This window comes from Mercenaria mercenaria, chromosome 16, assembly GCF_021730395.1.
Source record: "Mercenaria mercenaria strain notata chromosome 16, MADL_Memer_1, whole genome shotgun sequence".
Classification (NCBI taxonomy): Eukaryota; Metazoa; Mollusca; class Bivalvia; order Venerida; family Veneridae; genus Mercenaria; species Mercenaria mercenaria.
The window spans coordinates 7,645,660-7,667,662 of NC_069376.1; the positions used below are offsets into that span (position 1 = coordinate 7,645,660).

The window sequence follows — 22,003 nt, forward strand, 5'->3', positions numbered from 1 at the left end:
GTTATCCATATAATTCATAAAACTGGAACAATCACACGGCACTTCAAAGCATTATTCATGTGAAAAAAAATTATCAAAACTTCAACCTGAAAATTTATTTAATTGAGGACATGACTGAGGAAAGACTGGTATGAAATTTATGGTCTTAGTTTCATATGATGCATGTGTCATGAGGAATAACTATTTTCAGTGAATTAAACCATCAAGTAATAACACAGACGAAGTAGAAGTTCAGGAAACTTTTAGCATTAAAACTGAAGACATGAAAGCTGGTGCCAGAGAGACAAGAATAACTCTCCATATACTTTGTACAGTCAAACCTATAATATTGATTCGTTTACATATTTTTTTTTTCAGCAGGAACATACCATATCCTTACATTCTGTACATTTTTCCTATAACAATTCCTTCAACTCTGTGCAACAAATGTAAACTTCTTGTTGTGTTTATGGAAAACTGCAGAGCCCTACCTCATATATTTCTCTAAAAAAGAAGAATATTTCCTCACATGATGTACATAAAAGATAATTCCTTTTTTAATGCAAGAATATATTAAAACATATCTCAGTGTTATATCAGAATTGTGCATTGTAGCAACTGTTTCCATTGTGTGATGTGATGTTGTGTTAAAACATTTAATGTTCAAAAAGTTGCTTTCCCAGTTTTCAATTTTGTTCTGTCTGTGACTGATAGCAGAGCTGGACCAAGTGAAACAAGTGATGAAAGACTTAGTGATAATAAAGAAATCCCTGCTGTTAAGGTGAAATTACACAAAACCAGACAGCCATTATGACCAAGTGAAACAAGTGATGAAAGACTTAGTGATAATAAAGAAATCCCTGCTGTTAAGGTGAAATTACACAAAACCAGTCAGCCATTATGACCAAGTGAAACAAGTGATGAAAGACTTAGTGATAATAAAGAAATCCCTGATGTTAAGGTGAAATTACACAAAACCAGTCAGCCATTATGACCAAGTGAAACAAGTGATGAAAGACTTAGTGATAATAAAGAAATCCCTGCTGTTAAGGTGAAATTTACACAAAACCAGACAGCCATTATGACTAAGTGAAACAAGTGATGAAAGACTTAGTGATAATAAAGAAATCCCTGCTGTTAAGGTGACATTTTACACAAAACCAGACAGCCATTATAACTAAGTGAAACAAGTGATGAAAGACTTAGTGATAATAAAGAAATCCCTGCTGTTAAGGTGAAATTACACAAAACCAGACAGCCATTATGACCAAGTGAAACAAGTGATGAAAGACTTAGTGATAATAAAGAAATCCCTGCTGTTAAGGTGAAATTACACAAAACCAGACAGCCATTATGACCAAGTGAAACAAGTGATGAAAGACTTAGTGATAATAAAAAAATCCCTGCTGTTAGGTGAAATTTACACAAAACCAGACAGCCATTATGACTAAGTGAAACAAGTGATGAAAGACTTAGTGATAATAAAGAAATCCCTGCTGTTAAGGTGAAATTACACAAAACCAGACAGCCATTATGACTGAGTGAAACAAGTGATGAAAGACTTAGTGATAATAAAGAAATCCCTGCTGTTAAGGTGAAATTACACAAAACCAGACAGCCATTATGACTAAGTGAAACAAGTGATGAAAGACTTAGTGATAATAAAGAAATCCCTGCTGTTAGGTGAAATTTACACAAAACCAGACAGCCATTATGACTAAGTGAAACAAGTGATGAAAGACTTAGTGATAATAAAGAAATCCCTGCTGTTAAGGTGAATTTACACAAAACCAGTCAGCCATTATGACCAAGTGAAACAAGTGATGAAAGACTTAGTGATAATAAAGAAATCCCTGCTGTTAAGGTGAAATTTACACAAAACCAGACAGCCATTATGACTAAGTGAAACAAGTGATGAAAGACTTAGTGATAATAAAGAAATCCCTGCTGTTAAGGTGAAATTTACACAAAACCAGACAGCCATTATGACTAAGTGAAACAAGTGATGAAAGACTTAGTGATAATAAAGAAATCCCTGCTGTTAAGGTGAAATTACACAAAACCAGACAACCATAATGTCCATTTACATTGAATAAAATCTTAAATTATGTATCACAGCTGAGCTTTCTGGCAAAAAAACCCCCAACAGCCCTGATCTATATAAAGAATGGTTTTAATGTACGTCACTGCCTGCTGAATGTTCCAAACTGGCTAAATTTCTGCAAATACCTTAATAAATTCAACCGGAGAATCTACAACTGGTTCTCCAAATTTTTCCAGTGACTAATATCAATTGATGTGACCCTTCTTGTGATAGAACCAGTATCTTCTGTGTGATTGGAAAGCCTACGGCCAAACCACATCTGAAAAAAAACTCAAGCTAGTCATAAAATCTCAGATTGAAAACTTATTCAGTTTAAATGACTGCATGTATGTGCAAAATATATTTCAAAACAATCTTACTGCAAAGGAAGTGTGAAATGTAGAAAAGTGTCCCTCTAAGCAACTTTTCAGTGAAAATTTACATCACAATCTCCTTTCCCCATACTGAAACTGTCATAATGTAATATTAAACTTAAACATCAAGTCTTACGTATGTAAAATGTGTCATAACAAACACTTTGAATAACAAAGCTATCAATCACGATGTCTGTTCAAATTCCTTGCTTTACTGACGTCCAGATCTGAAGCAACGTTAACTGTTTTCAGGTAAAATTTGGTACAGTAAGCTGTATTCCAAGTGAGAATTTTTGGCTGCAATCTGACCTAATAATTCTCACTTGGAAGACAGCTTACTGTACCAATTATTATGAACAAAATCCTGTCCAATTTCAAAGTAACAGATTACTAAATTAAATGTAATCTCACTACCACACATGCTTCAGAATGTAGTCATTATGGCAAAACTGGCTGAAATAATGTTATTCCACTATAATTCTAATTTCTACCTTTCTTTCAATTGTTGTTGCAATTGAAACGAAGTTTATTAAATTTTACAGTACCATGGAAAAGTACCTGATTTTTATTAAAAATATTTACAAAGGAATTATTTACCCATTCAGAATACCAAACAATTGTCTTCGGTCAAATCTGAGAAGTTGTAGACTTATATATACAAAGGCAGTCAATCCCAGTCTATGCGACAAACTTCACATTGTCCAAACGCTCTCATTTCAGGTTTTTGGGTACTGAAAATATAAGAAATCCAAAAGAATAAGTAAACATACAATTCAGGACCTCAAATATGATGATTTATGCTCAATTAAGCATTTAAGGAAACCAATATTTAAGTAGTGTGTGAAAATCTGCCTGTTTTCCTTCAAAATCAATTAAAATATGCCAATTTCAGGCCTGAACTGTTCAATTTTCAAGTCCTTGAACTGATTTTTCTTGCACAGATTATGATTACACATATTTCTCTATTCAGACTGTGTGTACTGTGTAAATTCAAGTATCCAAAAGAGCAATTTAATGTAAACAAGAATAGAAATATATATGAGCCATGCCATTGGAAAACCAATCCGCGCAGTCAGGTCAGAATCCATGCTGTTCGCTAATGGTTTCTCTAATTGCAGTAGGCTTTAAAAGCGAACAGCATGGATCCTGACTATGTTGGTTTTGTCATGGCACGGCTCATATATAATATCCTACTCTAGGTCAAATTTCCTCGGCCGCAGCTCAAATTTCTAAAAATCCATGGCAGCATTTGTAATACACCATTTTGTTTTCCACAAACGGTTTCAAACATAGAACTTATACAAATGCATTTTATGCATGAAAACCTGCAAAATTAGAAAATTTTCAGAAATATGTAAGCTGAAAGTAGGATTTTCACATTTTTCAAGCACATATAGTTTTTACTCAAACTGACGCAATTTCAGCAACTGTAATAATTAATTCAAGTAATATTCAGATTTCTATGCCAACCAGCCATTCTCCATCAAAATTACAGCCATGTAGATTGCAAAATAACAAAAATATTGACAATTTACTTTCTGAATTTTTCCATTAAATCAGGCCTAAGACCTAAGTTATTTTTACTATATGTTCTATATAGGCAATGGACACTAATGCATTTTTGCATGCATTCCAACCCACCAAAATACCTGAACTCAACAGAAGTGTTCAAGAGAAAAAATTCCAGCCACAATTAACATGTGGTTTGAACGGCACTTTTTTAACCGTTTTGAACCAAATCACATGCGTATGAAGAATACTCTCTAGATGGCCGCAAACAGGCAAAACTGGCGTTATCAAAGAGTCATGTTATGCATATTCTGACATTCTCATTCTGTCAAATTGTACATGTACCTATTATCTATATCTCCTCTATTAAATTATGCTATCCATTTATTGCAGGTTTTTCACTCAAAAATTTACCAATGCATTTTTGTAAACACCATCAAACAGAGTAACTATTTTCTATGTTACCACTTCCTTACTGTGGACAACCAAGGGCAAGTTACTGTGATCTTGTGCCTATTTTGGCACAACCTCTGCACAATTATTGTTTGCATGCTGAGCAATGTTAAAGGTGTTTTTCACAATTATTTCTAGCGGACAGAATTTTTTGTAACTTGGCATATTTATAGATTGATGTATGACAAGTTAAAATAAAAAATAAAACTAATAGGTACCCGTGCTTCTTTTTTCAATATTCAAAGTTTATTAAGAACACCAAATCGGTATTTTTGTCTGAAGAAACAGTACATACATGTTATAATAAAACTACTGCAAACAATTATTTATTCGAAGTTTCTTTCTGATGTTACTTTTTATGCATCCGAATTAATAACACCACTATAACTATGCATAAAATATCAACATATAGATATATTAACTCAGAAAAATTACTCTTGACAGATGTCGAAAGTATCTGAAACTGAGAAAAACACGAAGTATTTCTTAATGATATGAAAAATCTAGTGGACAGATTTTTTCCAAATTTTATATTATGTAAGCTAGAACTAAGACAAAAAAATCTAAACCAAAAAAATAATATCAACCCGTGCTTGTTTTTAAGAAAAATTAAAAAAAAACAACTCCACCCACAAAAGTATTTTTTCATTACCCCACCCACCTAAAAATTATGAACATTTTTTTTCTTACAAAACAAATTGCACAATGTTATTACCAGTTCCTTAACCAATATTCTTACTCAAATGCGGAATAATGCTCCTTTAAGGTTGCAAGCCTCTAGATCAAATACTTTTTGAGATACGTGCTACACAAGCTTTCACATCCCATTTACGTATATATTTGACCACGTCAAGGGACATAAATCTGTTTTTATTGAGTGAAACCTCAAATAAAAACACTGGTGCACAATTTCGTATTCTGAATTTAATTCTTGTGTGGTTTCATGACTCTTGGCGTATATAATTTTGAGGTACATGCGACACAAATGTTTAGACCCTTTATGTACAATTTGACTATCAGGGGCCATAACTCTGGTCTTACTACGTGAAATTCGGGATGGGGCACAAAAAGTATAACAACATTTTTAGGAAGTCACATTTGAACTTGAAGGAGAGATATCTACTTTAAGATTTTCTGGAATTTTATTTGACTTGGAGTCGGCTGCATCATTACTGGACGAAATAGTTTACTTTCAAATTGGCTTTCCACAATGTATTCGATTCGAGCACTTCCTACAACTACTCCTCCAATAAAACACCATCACTTTTAAAGGTAAAATATGGATGCACGACCTATATTGTCAGTACATACGATATATTTTGCGCGAGTGCCCTCATATCCGACAATTATGCACTTTCGGCGGCGAATTCTGAACTTTACAGTGGATATCGCTTGCTGCGCGATTGAGCTGCGCACAAAATATTGTGATGAACTCCTTTAATGTGAAGTTCAAGTAAGATCTAAGCAATAGTAACAAAGAAAAAACAAAATTTGCCCAAAAACTTTAACCAAGAAAACTCACGCTGATGCAAGGGTGAGTCGAATAGCATTCCCATATTCTCCATATAGTGGAGCTAAAAATGGTGGTTGTCCAGCGGGCAACAAATTACAACAGTCCTATGCGTCTGGTATTGATTACTTTCATTCACTTTCAGGAATTGTTTATCAAGGTGTGTCATGTCTATGCAGTGTTACTGTTTACTTATGTCTTCTTCTGTATACGTAATCTTTTATCGTATACATTCTTGAATATTTTCAATTTTGTTTGTTTTGGGTTTAACGCCATTTTTCAACAGTATTTCAGTCATGTAACAGCAGCCAGTTAACCTAACCAGTGTTCTTGGATTCTGTACCAGTACAAACCTGTTCTCAACAAGTAACTGCCAACTTCCCCACATGAATCAGAGGTGGAGGACTAATGATTTCAGACACAATGTCGTTTATCAAATAGTCACGGAGAAAATATGCCCCGCCCATGGATCGAACTCGCGACCCCGCGATCCGTAGACTGACGCTCTACCTACTGAGCTAAGTGGGCAGGTAAACTACCGTATAAGTACTTTTTTCTGCGGGAACTTTATTTCTGCGTTTTCTGCGGGTGACAGTAAGACCGCAGATTTAAAATCCGCAGAAAATTTTGCCCTAACATGCTATGAAAGGCATACAGACACTAAATAGCCTGAGCACCTATGAAAAAATGGTAGTCGCATAATGGCGGATTCAAATAGTTCTCAGTTTTTTTTGCTGTAAGAAGGATTTTTCCTTGAAGTCATTGCTATATATTGGTTGAAATCATATTGCATGCCTATACTTGACATACTGGTAGCATTTGCATGTTGAAAAAAGACTCCAAACTGATTTAACATGTGAAATTTATTCATACACCCCTACCCTAAATTGTGATTGTCATTTCAGTGTAAAAAATTACGGTGTGTCCGTTTGACCAGAAATATTTTTCTTGCATCAAACATGACCCCTACTTTTCTTTGGATATTTTTACAGTATAAATGTTGCTCTACAAGAAAATGTAAGTTAAAGACATTTAAAATGGGTCTAGGTGTGTATTGCAGCATTGTGAAAACTTGTCATTTTATATAGAATATATAGTGGTTGATATTTAGTGTGTTATAACCTATAAGAATTGTCACCCGATAGAATTACTAAAATTTTCTGTCGTCTGCAAATAAATTTTTTTTTGTAAACATGGCACATCAACCCAGGCAAAAAATAAATGATAATTCTATACCGGTGGGGGAAAAAGGGTGTTGGAAATGGCTTGGTTGTATGACAGTAAATAAAAATCCTAGCTATGGAAAAATAACCACAAAACTGCCTGGAGAAACTGTCAGAAAGACTTATGTGTCAGGCCACTAGAAATATTTTGAAAATACCCGAAGGCCTACACGTGTCGCATATATGCCACTTTTCTCTGTGTGTGAACCCGGAACATTTGAGCATTGAACCCCAGTTCATAAATAATGAAAGGCAGAAATGTGGGGACCAATGCTCAGGCCATAAGTTTAGGGAGTTTTCTTTCAAGGACTGTATTCTATGGTATACAGTAGTTTACTATTTTTGTATAATATTTTTGATAAATATAGCACTATTATATACACAACTTATACAAGGCTTATTTACATTTGTGCGGTTAATATAACTTGTTATATGTGTGCAGTGCCGGCTCAGCTGGCCACAAGGCAGGCAGCACAATAATTTTACTTGTAACCATCTTTATTTCATTCTAATATCACACTCTATGCATAAGCATGATCTTTTAGGTGTGGGGTGCTAGAAAAGTCAAGCTTGGGGTCAGTGAGACCCTTTGAATAGTGTAAATTTGTATGTAATTTGTACCTATACTGGCATGATGCAAAACGACTGCGTCTTGCTCGCGATATGTACCTAGTAGTTTTAAGCAACTTGTCGTAGTACTCTGTTCTTAAAAGGTGTCTGATAACAGAAGAGCCATGTGACAGTTTTACACCATTTACCCTAGCTTTAAGGATAACAGTGTCAGCAAGCCCATGATTTAGTCTTAGAATCTGGATACGGCCATGGCAGTTGCGAGAAATGTAACATTTTTGGGCAAGCATGCATTATAGGTCCTGTTCACTGCTTCACATTTCTGTGTAGATGTTAAAAATTTAGTTTTTTTTATGCTTTCTAGACCAAGGAGAATTTCAATACATTTCCTGAGTAAAGTCTCATCATCATCAGTCATTTTAAGCCTGACATTGTCTGGCATATAGTTTTTTGCTTTTCTGTAGTTGCCAGAACAAACCAAGCTGTATTTAGAACATGAGGTACCACAGTAACCTTTGAAACATAGTACTATTGCTGAAGTTATATTAGGCATTTTGTGTTTTATTACTTTCAAATTGCTTTTGTACTTCTTATGTGCACTTGATAGCTCTGAAACACACCTAGATTTTTATAGATAGAGCAAATCTGTTTTTTAGATTAGACTTCTGTTTACCACGGAACATTTTGTCACTAAATGGTGCCCGGTTAATTTGCCTTTTTAGAGAATTTGCTAGGTGCCTCACATCTTTCAAGTGCAGTTTTAGTTCCTTGACCTTTGTCTACACCAGAATGACCTTTAGAATCTCCATCACCTGTGTGGTGTGAAATCTGAAGATCTTTAGTAATATCCTTAGATACCATTTCATTCCATTTGAGCAGAGACCAGGTGTGCAGTATCAACACCTTTTTAGTTACATTTTGACATGAATAGTTGGAGAGAACTTGAATACCATGGCCATGAGATATGACTTTAGCTATAGAATGCAAAAATATGCAGTATTGTTGCATTTGAGATGAAAAAAAAAGACAATTTTCCCACTTTTTACTGAAAAATAAGCTTTTTTTAACAAAAAAAAATTCACTAAACACTAATTTTGTTCTATATTTTATCACAGTTGCATAATTATAAGTTTTTTTCAGTGTGGTTGTCTATTCCGCACTTGCTGGTGGTATATTTGATGTAATATCTTACGGGTTTTTTGAAAAAACAGCGTTTAATGACTATATGTGATTCAGCCAAATTTAACGGCTTAAACCGCAGTCTTTGGACAAAATGATGGCTGTACAAAAATAGTGATTTTGAGAAAACTACTGGTTTGTTTGGGCTGAAACTTGTTTTATAAGCTGAATATAGATGAAACTTCACATAGAGAGCAAAAAAGCTGGGGAAAAAAAATTTCATATTTCCTTATTGGCATACAGACACTAAATAGCCTGAGCACCTATGAAAAAATGGTAGTCGCATAATGGCGGATTCAAATAGTTCTCAGTTTTTTTTGCTGTAAGAAGGATTTTTCCTTGAAGTCATTGCTATATATTGGTTGAAATCATATTGCATGCCTATACTTGACATACTGGTAGCATTTGCATGTTGAAAAAAGACTCCAAACTGATTTAACATGTGAAATGTATTCATACACCCCTACCCTAAATTGTGATTGTCATTTCAGTGTAAAAATTACGGTGTGTCCGTTTGACCAGAAATATTTTTCTTGCATCAAACATGACCCCTACTTTTCTTTGGATATTTTTACAGTATAAATGTTGCTCTACAAGAAAATGTAAGTTAAAGAAATTTAAAATGGGTCTAGGTGTGTATTGCAGCATTGTGAAAACTTGTCATTTTATATAGAATATATAGTGGTGGCTATTTAGTGTGTTATAACCTATACGACGACACAGGCCGCCATTGTAAATCCGGTTAAGTATAAGATAATGTCCGATAGCGTTATCGGCTTTTTTCCCACATGTAGCCTAAAGCAGAAGAATAAAGTTGAAAATTAAGTAGAAACTTACGGTAATATAATAGAACAGTGTTATTATTGTTTTGCTTTTGAATAAACCATAATAAAATTATCGACATTGTTTTGATTTTCGTTCACCATTGATCGTTTTTTGATGGTTTGAATGGTCAGATGGTTTTATATTGTACAATATAGACAGTGTTAACACAACCGTGTTGTTCTTGTGTTGGTTTTTTTTTTTTTTTTTTTGCAATATGAGTATCCTAAATTTGCTGGAACCCTTCAAGGTGATTTTTTTTTTTTTTTTTTGCAGTGACTTGTTTAAATATTTTCATACATGCCGGTTTTTAAACAACAGTCAGCTGTCAGTTTAAATTATGTGACAAACACAATCTATTGTATTCTTTGTATCTATTGTTAACTGATCCGTCTGGCGTTTGTCATATTTAGCGTAAACTGCATGGGATTTGAAAAAGGCGTGATTAACAAAAATTATCATACCTTTACAATGCACAGATGAGAATGTTTGCAAAATATAGATTCAGGCATTTTTTCGTGTATGTATGGTATAATGGTTTTATAAAATGACCTGCAACAATGAATGAACATAATCCTCTCATTATCTTTATTTTACGGTCATACTAGTATAATAGCCTCGTAATTTAAACGCCTGCTCCAGTCCTATCTTTTAACCTTAAATTGTCACTGAAAAAGCATGAAAATCCTGACTATGAACAGTGACGCCTGTCAAAATAGACTCTCAGGTTTAACACCTTATTGTATACGTTGTCTTACGTTCTTTATTCTTTCATAGGTGATTTTCATCCACCGCAAATCATCTTCACTGGTAAAACTACTCGATGTCTACCAAGTAGCTGTATGCATGTATATGTATTTATGCTGAATAAAACTTTATGTTGTCCCACTGTTAACATCGTGCTTTTGTCATTTTTGCTTAGTGTTTCATGTTTCCCCTTAACATTATATGATGATGACGATGTTACATCAGTATCCGTCAAATTTTACTTTAAAACCGGAAGTCGACATAACTGTCAAAATAACAACAAAATACGTATCTTTCTATCTGAAATTAATGAAACAAAGTTGAATACAGAACCGCAGAAATAAATTCCATCAACGTGAGAAGGAAGGCACCGCAGAAATAAGGTACGCAGAAATTTAATACCCCCTCATTTTTGAAAAATCGCAGAATTTGGAGCCTGCAGAAATAAGTACTTATACGGTATATAGTCATTGTTGTCCTCAATATTTTGAATTTTGGTCAGCAGTTTCAGAAGAGAAGATTTTGAATTAAAGTTCTTCACACAGTCACATAGAGAAAACTAACAAGTTAATGTGGCTTGAAGGAATCTGATACAGGATCACCCGCAGAAAATTGTAGTGAAATTATTTTCTAATCAAACAAGTACTTTTCACAGCTTTACAATTTTCCATATAGGGAAAACTTGCCCCATCCCTGGCAGTCTTATTCTTTAACAAAACAAGGAAAACTTCCCCATCCCGGGCGCTTTTCTTTAACAAAAAAAGGGGAAAACTTGCCCCACCCGCAGTCTTATTTTTTAACAAAACAAGGAAAATTTGCCCCACCCCTGGAGCTTATTCTTTAAAAAAACAAGGAAAACTTGCCCCACCCGGCACTTTTATTTTTTAACAAAAAAAGGAAAAAACTTGCCCCATTCTAAGTCTTTTTCTTTAACAAAAAAAAGGAAATTTCTGCAGCAAAAATATTTTAAACGGAGATCTGGGAGAAAAATTATGTTTATTTAAAGACATAGAGAAAAACTAGCCAGACCCAGAACCATATTTTTTAAATAAATATACGTAAGGACTTTAAAGATGTCACCAAGAACTAAAAAGGAAAATTTTTTTAACAATTTTTTTTACAGCCCTTTTTAGAAACTACCCCACCTCCTAGCAGTCACGATTTTTTAAAAAACAAAAATTATTTAAGGTATTTGGGGAAAGCCATACAAAAACATTGCTTTTAAATTATATTCAAATCAACCACTTTTTTAAAGCGAAGATTTTCAAGTTTTCTAACATCAATACTGGGGAAAAATAACCTACCCCCCCCCACCCCCACTAGCCTGCCCCCCCCCACTCCACACAACCCTACCCCCCCCCCCACTCCACACAGCCACCCCACCCCACTCCACCTAACCTACCCCCTCCCCCCCCCACACTAGCCGCCCCTCCCCCACTCCCCACTAGCCTGCCCCTTCCCCCCTCCACACTAACCTACCCCCCCCCCCACTCCCCACTAACCTACACCCTTCCCCCCCCAACAACCTACCCCCCCCCCCCCACACACCTGCCCCCCCCCACTCCACACAGCCCCGCCCCTTCCCCAAAAAACCTACCCCCTCCCCCACCCACACTAACCAAACCCCCCCCCCTACTCCACACTAGCCCCCCTCCCCCCCTCCACACAGCCCGCCCCTTTCCCCCCTACACACTAATCTACCCCCTCCCCCATCCACACACCTACCCCTTCCCCCCTCCCACAACCTACACCCTTCCCCACCCCCACACTTTTCACCCTCCCCACCCACACTAATCTACCCCCTCCCCCACTCCACACAGCCTGTCCCTTCCCACCCACACTAACCCCCCTTCCCCCCTAAACCAACCCCCCCCCCCCCACCCCCACAACCTACCCCCTTTTTCCCCCCTAACCTAACCCCCCCCCTACCCAACTACCGTCCCTCCTCCCTCCACACTAGCCTGCCCCTTCCCCCTCCACACAAACTACCCCCCCCCCACTCCACACTAGCCTACCAATCCCCCCTCCACACTAACCAAACCCCCCCCCTCCCCCATCCCCAGCCTACACCCTTCCCCACTCCACACTAATCTACCCCCTCCCCCACTCCACACTAGCCTACACCCTTCCCCACTCCACACTAACCTACACCCTTCCCCACTCCACACTAGCCTGCCCCTCTCCCACTCCACACCCATTTTTTTAATGCAAAAGAATGATCTGAAGGAAATTTGGGAAAAGGAACAAAAAAAAAAAATTTTTTAAATTTTAAAACTGGGCAAGCATTTTAGAAAGATCTTTTCCCAAAATTTTCCATATAACATATAGGACCTTACCGACCTATGTGTTTTTTTTGTTTGTTTGTTTTTTTTTTCGTATAGATCACCCAAGGAAAATTTCCCAGGTATATTTTAAAAGTTTTCTGGGGAAAAATATTTTAACTTTTTTCCTTTTAGTGCCATTTCCAAAAAAGAATTCGCTACTCATATAATGAAGTCTTGAAATTAAATAAGACCCCAAAGCAAAAAAACAATCCCCGTGAAAATTTGGTTGAAAAGGCATAATGGTTTTTAAAAGGAATAGAATTTTTTAATGATAATTTTGGGGAAAAGACCACCAATACCTATAAGCTCACAAAGGGGCACTTGTGCCAAACTGAAAAAGACCCTTTAAAATAATGAAGAAAAATAGTCAGTCCAGGCTAGCACCCTCAACTATTCGATGCTGGATATAAAACTGGATAAAAAACTGAATAGAGAAAACGGTATAAACTGGATACTGAAACTGGGCCCCATCTAGAAGCGGAGCTGTTTAATGATCCAAAAAGAAAAATATTGGCGTGCTTAATCTGTGTAAAAGTATTTAAAAAGAAGGGAAAATAAAGTTTATTCAAACAACATACATTAATTCTAAGCAAAAAGGGGGGTAATTCATGAAAATTGGTGCAAGAGTGGGGTTTCTCACCTGTTCAATTTTGTGGAGATGACTGCAATAACAACTTTAAAGTTGAATCAAATCCTTTAAAAAAACTGAGATAAGTGAAATTATCAAAATTAAACCCGAAATTTTACGTAGAAGGGGGATATTTCATATTATTGTACAAGATCAAAACATGGGCCTTTTGTCATATAAATTGGGGGATAAGGGGGAACAAAATACTTTTAAATTTGAATCAAACCTTTCAAATAACTGAGATTGAGAAATTCATCAAACATTTAAACCCAAAATTTAAGGTAAAGGGGAAGAAAATTTAGAAATATTTGTACCAGAGTTCTGGACTTTTAAGCAATGATTGGGTGACAAGGGGGAACAACAAACACCGAATCAAATCAATCCATAATATCCGAGACGAGTGAAAGAGCATCAAACCCCGAATCTTAAAAAATAATGTGTAACTAGAACAATAATCTAGCCATAAAAAGATAAATCCCTTTTCGTGCAGATTACATCTTCTTGCAAGCCAGTTATTCATAGAAGCAAAATCTTCATTATATAAGAATGACAATTATGCATTTTAAAATCAGCATATATATAATGATCTCATCTAATAATGATACAACGTAAGTTAGAATTCGTTAATTGCTTGTAAGTTTCAATCTTCCATTCGCAGGTTGTTAAATATAGTTTACTCCATCCCAACATGCAAAGTTAAGGTGATGGAAAGTCATTCCTGAACGTGCAATATTTTAATCATTTTTTTTTTGTAAATTTTGCCCTTTAAACTGACAAAGTTGTGGATCTAATAAGACATCAAACAAATGTTAATCCTAAAGCATTCTTGCACACCGACCGCCTTTACGGTGATTTACCACACGCCGGCAAAACCCATCGGCTGGACTCAGTGCAGAGTTATAAATTACAGACTCCGGTATATGCCGGATTGAGCAATTTGAACTAAAGTACTTTAAATGTATCTATTTTGTAACCATGGTGTTACTAACCCTAACCTCAGTCAGTATATCATACATATATACACATGCATAATTTGCGCGTTTTTTGCCGTACGCAACAGAAGACCGCTCCAACTCTGCAATGAGCTACATCGAAACCCATCTGGCACACCCATGCCAGATGACTCTCGTGCTGTTAATGTCAACTAGTGGTTCATGCACTGATAATATATTGTTCATGTAAAATACGAAAAAAGCAGGTACCTTGATAATTTTTCTCTGTTCCTTATAGTAAATTTCTCGATTCAAACTACGTTAGTTTACCGCAAGAACATAATGTTACGCTACAGATGATAAAACTTAAGTGGAACTTTGTTATTGAGCGTAACGCAAAACATCATGACGTCACTACTGCTTACGGACGTTAATTTTCCGTGCTTTGTATTCATTCTCTACTATAAGAAAGAGTAAGGTTTTTTACCTGTTACTTGTAAAATACGGTATTCAAGAAAAATAATCTGCCAGAATAAATGCTAACATGTATATGATGTGCAAGAAAAAATATCAGTCATGCCATTGTGTTTACGAACCGGATAGAAATATCTGTCCCTCGGCCACCTGCGCATGGGCGGTAGATCGGCAAGCCTCATTACCGCCGATTGCGCAGGCGCCCTTGGGACGGATATTTCTATCCGATTCGTAAACACATGGCAGATATTATTATTATTCCGGCAAAGTGGATTATGCCAAGAAGACAAGAATGCAGTAGTTTTGCTGCCTATATGTTGTGTATTGAAAGATGAACAAACTTGTTCCAACATAATGATAATGTGTCAGCAAAAGCCCCTTTTGACAGGAAGTTAAATGTTTTCCTTCCTTCATATTAGTATTCGCGCATCAAAATATGTCATACTGTGGCCTTTACGAGTGCAATGACCACATGGTAAAAAATCATTGAAATGTTTGACAGCATTGTTCAATGAGCTCGTTTCAACCGTAAAATGTTTCTATACTTGTGATGTATATTCTGTACTGTATGATGAGTTGATTTCGTAGCCGCCGGATTTTCTTCTTTTCCGGTCACGTGTATATTCCGATAAGGGACTGTATGAAGGGGGCACATTTCTGGACAGTTCAACACCTTTAAATACTCACCATATTTAAAAAGCTGTTACATGTCTCCGTCATAGTGCACTTGCAACAATGTACCAGTGCTTACACATTACATAACAAGGTTAAACTTCGTTTTTGACATTGTTTACTTTTAGTTCTTTACAAATGGCATTCCCCTTTAAAGAGGGACAACTCTTTTAAGAATAGTTTAAGTATCCAATTCTACCGGACAGAATGTTCAGAATCATGTATATAACATATAGGTAATTTTTAAAGACGTTGCTCGTTTTCTAAAAGTTTCTGTGGTTTAGAGATGTATTGTTCAATTTCTGTATATGTATACAGTTGTGAAATTTTCCGTTTCTGCTTGCAAAGTCGTTTACTTTCTTGGTCACTTTTATTTTGCTGCACGATATCAGAAAATGTTTTCATAAAATCTTCCACGGACTTTAACACGAAGCTTTTATATCATACATGTTTCCCTTCTATTACTACGAAATATGTACAAGGAAATAATACATTTTCTTGTGTCGGAAATCGGCGCGCTGTGTATTATACAAATTTAAAATATTTAACTGCACGTGTTATGCGTGAAAACGCGACTATCCTGTGACTTTCTTAGCTGCGTAAAATGTTCACTGTAGGTAGAAACTCAACATTACATGTGTTCTTCGCGTACTTTGATTCTTATTATGTAAAAAACGCACCAGTAGCGAGTAAAACATAAATAATGGATTTCATATTTAGAAATCATGTGCATTGATAATTGTTTTTTTTTTTAATTTTTAATTTCTCGATTTGCTTTGGGTTTGACGCTGATTTTCACGATTATTTCAGCTATGTAAAGGCAGGCAATTAACCTAACCATGGTTCCTGGATTCAGTACCTGTTCTCCACAAGTGACTGCAAACCTCCCCACATGAATCAGAGGTGGAGAACGAATGATTTCATGCACAATGTCTTTCATCAAATCGTCACAGAGAACATACTGCTCACTCGAAGATCGAACTCACGACCCCGCGATCGGCGCTCTCCAGAGAAATGTAGGCAGTTTTGACCGATTGAAAATGTTAAAAAGTTAGTGTATTTTTCTCAACAAGCTCACAAAGTCAACACACCGATAACACGGCGCACTCCGACCTTGTCATTGTTACAACATTTTTCCAGTTCACGTAATGTAGTCTGGTAGATAATGAAGGTGTACTTACATTGCTGAACTATAGACTCTGCTGTTAAAGCGAAACTGCTTTAGTTGCGGGAGGTCCTGTGTTCGAGTCCCGGTCAGAGCATGAATATTTGCATTCTGCTTCAGCATCTATTTGGACTGTATTTACAATTTTTATATCTAATTTTGAGAAATATACCAACATCTGATGGGTGTGGATTATTTTTAAGGCTGAACACCACTAAATTAGGCTGTTTTGTATAAAATTTACTTACTTCATAACAGTTCTTCGACATTTTCTAGATTATCAAATTTTCTGAAACGTACATTTCCATAAAGAACTTTATCGCTTTAGAAAAACAAAAAGAAAAGGGATTGTAGACTTTTATATAAGAAATCTTCAGTTCGTTAAATGCAACCATCTGTATTTTCTCCCTTCCGCTTCTTTCAATTTTTCTTTTCACGTGGAATTTTCAGGCCGCCATTTTTACCATTTTACCTGCATGCAATAGAAAAGGTAGCAGGGTACACTGAGATTCGAAAATTTTGGACATAGCCATCCTCTGTCACATGTAGCGACTCCCTAATGAGTAGAATCAGAGTGGCCATTTTATATATTTTGTGCATGTTTTGTGCTTTGAATCAATGTCAAGAACAGGACAAGAATACAGAAAGTTTACAAAAACGACAGCTTTACACCATCCATTAAAAATAACATGTCAAAATCATCAATTTTGCAATTTGTGAACAGCCTGCACTGATCCCGCTGCAAGAACAATGCCAAATTATTGACTTTCTCAATTTACATGTAATAGTCCTTACTGAACTTCAGGATATAAACGGAATGGGGGCCCATCCAGCTAGTTATTTTTTCACAAAATAGCGGAAATTGCAGGATCATTGTCCAATTTTATTGCATTTCTCAGTTTAATAGTCCCTACTGATCTACAGGATATTAATGGAATGGGAGCCTTTCCTTCTCGTTTGTTTTTTCACAAAATAGCAAAAATGTTCCGGCGTATCAACCTACAAGCATGGAACCCTTCTATAATTTGAATTTTCCACGCCATGGTGACTAATCGATTCATACAAAGCTAGCAGCAGTTAGCTTTACAACTGACATCAGAATTTTACATGTATCAGCTGTTTAGATTTTCTAAAGAATTAACAAACATCATCTCTCACTTTAACTTACAGACATCCAAAATCATGAAGTTCTAATTATTACAAGTATTGACGGGGGCAAAAATTTGAAGTGTACCCTGCTACAAAAAAAAAAAAAAAAAAAAAAAAAAAAAAAAAAACATGCCGATTTCGATGGTATTCAAAGCGATACATACTGAATCACTGTAGGGTAGAAGAAAACACGATGCTGTTGAGGAAGGGAACGTGAAAAGGAAGAAAGATTAATGTGCGTGAAGTTAGCAGCCTGGCAGCCTAGCAGCGTGAAGTTAGCAGCCTAGCAGCCTAAACTTTCCTTGTAAATGAGGAACGAGTCTGAGTAAAAACTGCCGTTTCAAGTTTCTGCAATATCTAATGGTTGTTTCGTTTTGAGGAATTTGAACACAAGTACCGCCAGGCGAGATTTATTTCCCCTTTTCGTTTCAAATGGACGAAAATAATTATATAAGTGAATATATATACTACCTCCCATAGTCATAACAGTGCTGAGGAAGAACTGATCTTGCTAATTTCAGGCTTGGCTTTTTATTACATATGTTCCTGTGACGAGCTGGCTGAAATAATGATATTGCTATTCAAGCTATTTCGATCCCGTATTTTGAGAAAATAACGAGTTATAAATCATTCATTGTAAAACTCTTAACGACTTTACATGGAGCAAAATCTCCATACTTGAAACTTGAACATAGTTCGAACTTAATTGACCGTAATTAAACATGTCAATCTGTGGACCCTGGATGCTTGACAATTACAGACCAGCTAGGTATATATGTACAATAGATATCGAACAACAATCATAATACACGTATCAACAGTTATTCGTCATTTAATGAAAACCAAACAGTAACCAATAAAAACGGAAAGTAAACAATGATTTATTTAGCGCCGAGAAGTCGGCACTGACATCGAAGATCGAAAATCGAAATAAACTAGCCAGATTTAAATTTCAAGCCGGCTCGCAGATCGAAATTCAACATCAAATATCAACTTTGTGCTCGCTTTGAACTTCGAGCCAGCTCGAAGATCGAAATTCAAAGTTGAATTTTGATCTGGAATTGAATTTTGATCTAGCTCGAAGGTCGAAATTCAGATTATCAAAAAATGAACTAAAATACAAAAAAGCAAAGCATTTACTGCACTAGCTTTGCACTCCAAGGCGAATAAGGTGATAAGGCTGCTTTTCGAAAGAAACGAGATATCATACACATACTATATAAGTTCTGTGCAAGTTTTGTCAAAATCAAATAATAAATGTTGTCTCTATCGTATTCACAGAAAAATGTGAACGGACGGACAGCCGGACGACATATAAAGGGTGATCACAATAGCTTACTTGTCAATTCGTACAATTGACCTAAAACAGATTACAAATGTGTTTCAGAGGTAAAAATGCACTTTTTTTTGTTCATTTTTTACGACCGAAAATGCCATGTTTCAAATGTGATCAGGTGTGATCAGATGTCACATCAAACATCGGCATCGATCACATTCGTCTCAAAAATTGTTACATAAGTGCTTGATTACTTTTACATATGCGATCTCATTTGTTACACCTGTTAAATATGCGATCTCATTTGTTACACCTGTTACATGTGCGATCTCATTTGTTACACCTGTTACATATGCGATCTCATTTGTGACAAATGTTACAAATGCGATCTGATAAGAACGGGGGCATACATCGCTGGCATGGCGAGAGAAATCCGTTTGATAAATCATTTTTCAATACACATAAAATGAAGCATTTTTTTCTAAATGTATAATAAAATACTGTAAATGCAGTAAACAGTCAAACTTTACATTTGGCGACACCACGTCTCTTCATTCTAAGAGTTGACGATAAACAGCTTGGTGGAGAGGTCTATCAATACCTTCCATATATATAATAGTGTTGTCTTTCATACTAGGAGGATTTAGACTAATCTACTATTTTTACGGCGTTAGATTTCACTTTCTAGCGCAAATTGCTGTTACAGTGTGCCCATACCACGTGACTTTGACGTCATTTTATGGCTAATACGGCAAGCTGAATTCCGTCGCTTCGATTCTTCAAAGTAGCGTAAGTTCTTTATTTCTTGATCAAATAAGACCATATAAAGCGCAGGCTAAGGCAAAAAGTGAGTACAACACACACAAGTAATCGGTTTTATGAACAGATAAACAGTTTTGGCTTGAAAACGGGAAAACTGTTTTGTTTAGTGAAAATTAGCATGTTAAGACGGCAAGCAAGTGCCCCTTTTAACAGGAAAACGGGTGATTATTGACACCAAAGGTGTCGTACGTATTACCGATTCAGAGGGATTTAATGTCCGCTTTGTAGGAGACCTTAGTTGACAAAAAATGTAACCAAATTATTGAAAAACAGTAGAAAATGCAAACTATGCTAAGACGGCAAGTCATTATTTATAAAAGGTATCTTGTTGCACAAACTTAAGCAGTATTCCACTTTATACACAGCCGTGATTACAGGAGATTGAGATGTCCTCATCTGCCCATCCGTATACCAATCTGTCCGTCGGTAACGGTGAATGTAACTAAAACGTCCTGTCGAATTTCCATCAAACATGGTTCAAATGTTTTAGCTCACCATGGCTGTGTGAAGAACTCGTGTTCCAGCCGTATCCGATAAAAGTCAAACTAGGTCACTTTGAAAGTTTGAGACTTAATTTCGTTTGTAGTCCTTATCTTCTAAACCGTTAAAACGCCATGTCGAATCATCAAGTTTGAGTCTGATATTCATCTCATCAAGAGACTACTGTAAAATCATTTAATTTCGTGGGCATGAAATTTCGTGGTTTTGGTCAAAACGGCAATTTCGTGGGGATAAGAATTCGTGGATTTCAACTTTTGAACATAAAATGAATGGGAATTTTACTTGTTCTTTGGGATTAAATTTCGTGGATTGACTCAACCACGAAATTCACGAAAATTAGCCCCCCATGAATATTAATGATTCCACAGTATGTACAACCTGTGTTCTAGTTTGTTGATTCACGAGATCACGTGATCATTTTGGCGTTTTGGACTTATTTCGTGTTTGGATCATATGCCTTTACCCCAAGTGGGATTTTCCCAAAACATGGGTAAAATGTTTACCACATTAATATGATGTCAGGGTCTAAAGAATAGATTTGATATAATAAAAAGTTAATTTTACATTAACTATGCTTCATAAACGCTTGTGAAATAAACTTATATAATAAATAAAATAAAATTCAGATTCAAAGATAGTTTTCATTTATCTAGAATTTCTGACAAAACTGCTTATGTTAAGTCCGGAGGGGCTCCTTTGTCGAGTGGTTTAGATCATTGACTTCGAATCACTTACCCCCAATGTAGAGAATCACATTATCAAAATAATGCCTAAACCAAAGTGATACTTTGAAGAACACGAATAACTTTCTTGTTATGGGTGGGTGGGTATTATGAATTTTTGTGAGAGGTAATAAAAAGCGTGACATGGCTCTTCGAAATCCACCGCAGTGAGAACGATACCACAATGTTATTTTGATAACCTCTGCAATAACGCATACAAATGTAGCATGAATGAGTTATCTCCCATCCAACGTCTCCCGATTAAAACATCTGTTTAGTGACAGGCTTTAAACAAAGGGACTACAGAAAACACTGCCTAACATATGCCTAGCGGAAGTTTTTAAATAATCAAGTAGTTCTCAATAATGATAGATTTCTGGTAATTACGAACAATTACAAAAAAGAGGTCTAAGTTTCTCGAAGTGTTCTAGATAACCAAAATGTGATTGTAATTGTAATATGTACAGTTTCAGAATAGATCTAAGTTGCGATATGATAGGCTATATATCAGATATACAGCATAGATCTAAGTTGCGATATGACAGGCTATATATCAGATTTACAGAATAGATCTAAGTTGCGATATGACAGGCTATATATCAGATATACAGAATAGATCTAAGCTGCGATATGACAGGCTATATATCAGATTTACAGAATAGATCTATGTTGCGATATGACAGGCTATATATCAGATATACAGAACAGATCTAAGTTGTGATATGACAGGCTATATATCAGATTTACAGCATAGATCTATGCTGCGATATGACAGGCTATATATCAGATATACAGAATAGATCTAAGCTGCGATATGACAGGCTATATATCAGATTTACAGCAAAACTAGCTTCAATATTGTCACTTGTTATTCGTAAATTTACTTTGG

At 35.9% G+C, this 22,003-nt stretch overlaps 1 protein-coding gene across 1 annotated transcript in view; it reads right to left on the reverse strand.

Annotated features, from left to right (window-relative positions):
- LOC123541393 (uncharacterized) overlaps nt 1-3,794 on the reverse strand; it is a 32,216-nt gene extending 28,422 nt beyond the window's left edge. Inside the window, exons 1-3 of the mRNA XM_053527484.1 lie at nt 3,034-3,794; nt 2,209-2,342; nt 369-483 (exon numbers count right to left, since the gene is read on the reverse strand). The gene's annotated coding sequence lies outside the window, so the exon portion shown is untranslated. The remainder of the gene's footprint in view (nt 1-368; nt 484-2,208; nt 2,343-3,033) is intronic.
- Nucleotides 3,795-22,003: the final 18,209 nt, after the last annotated feature.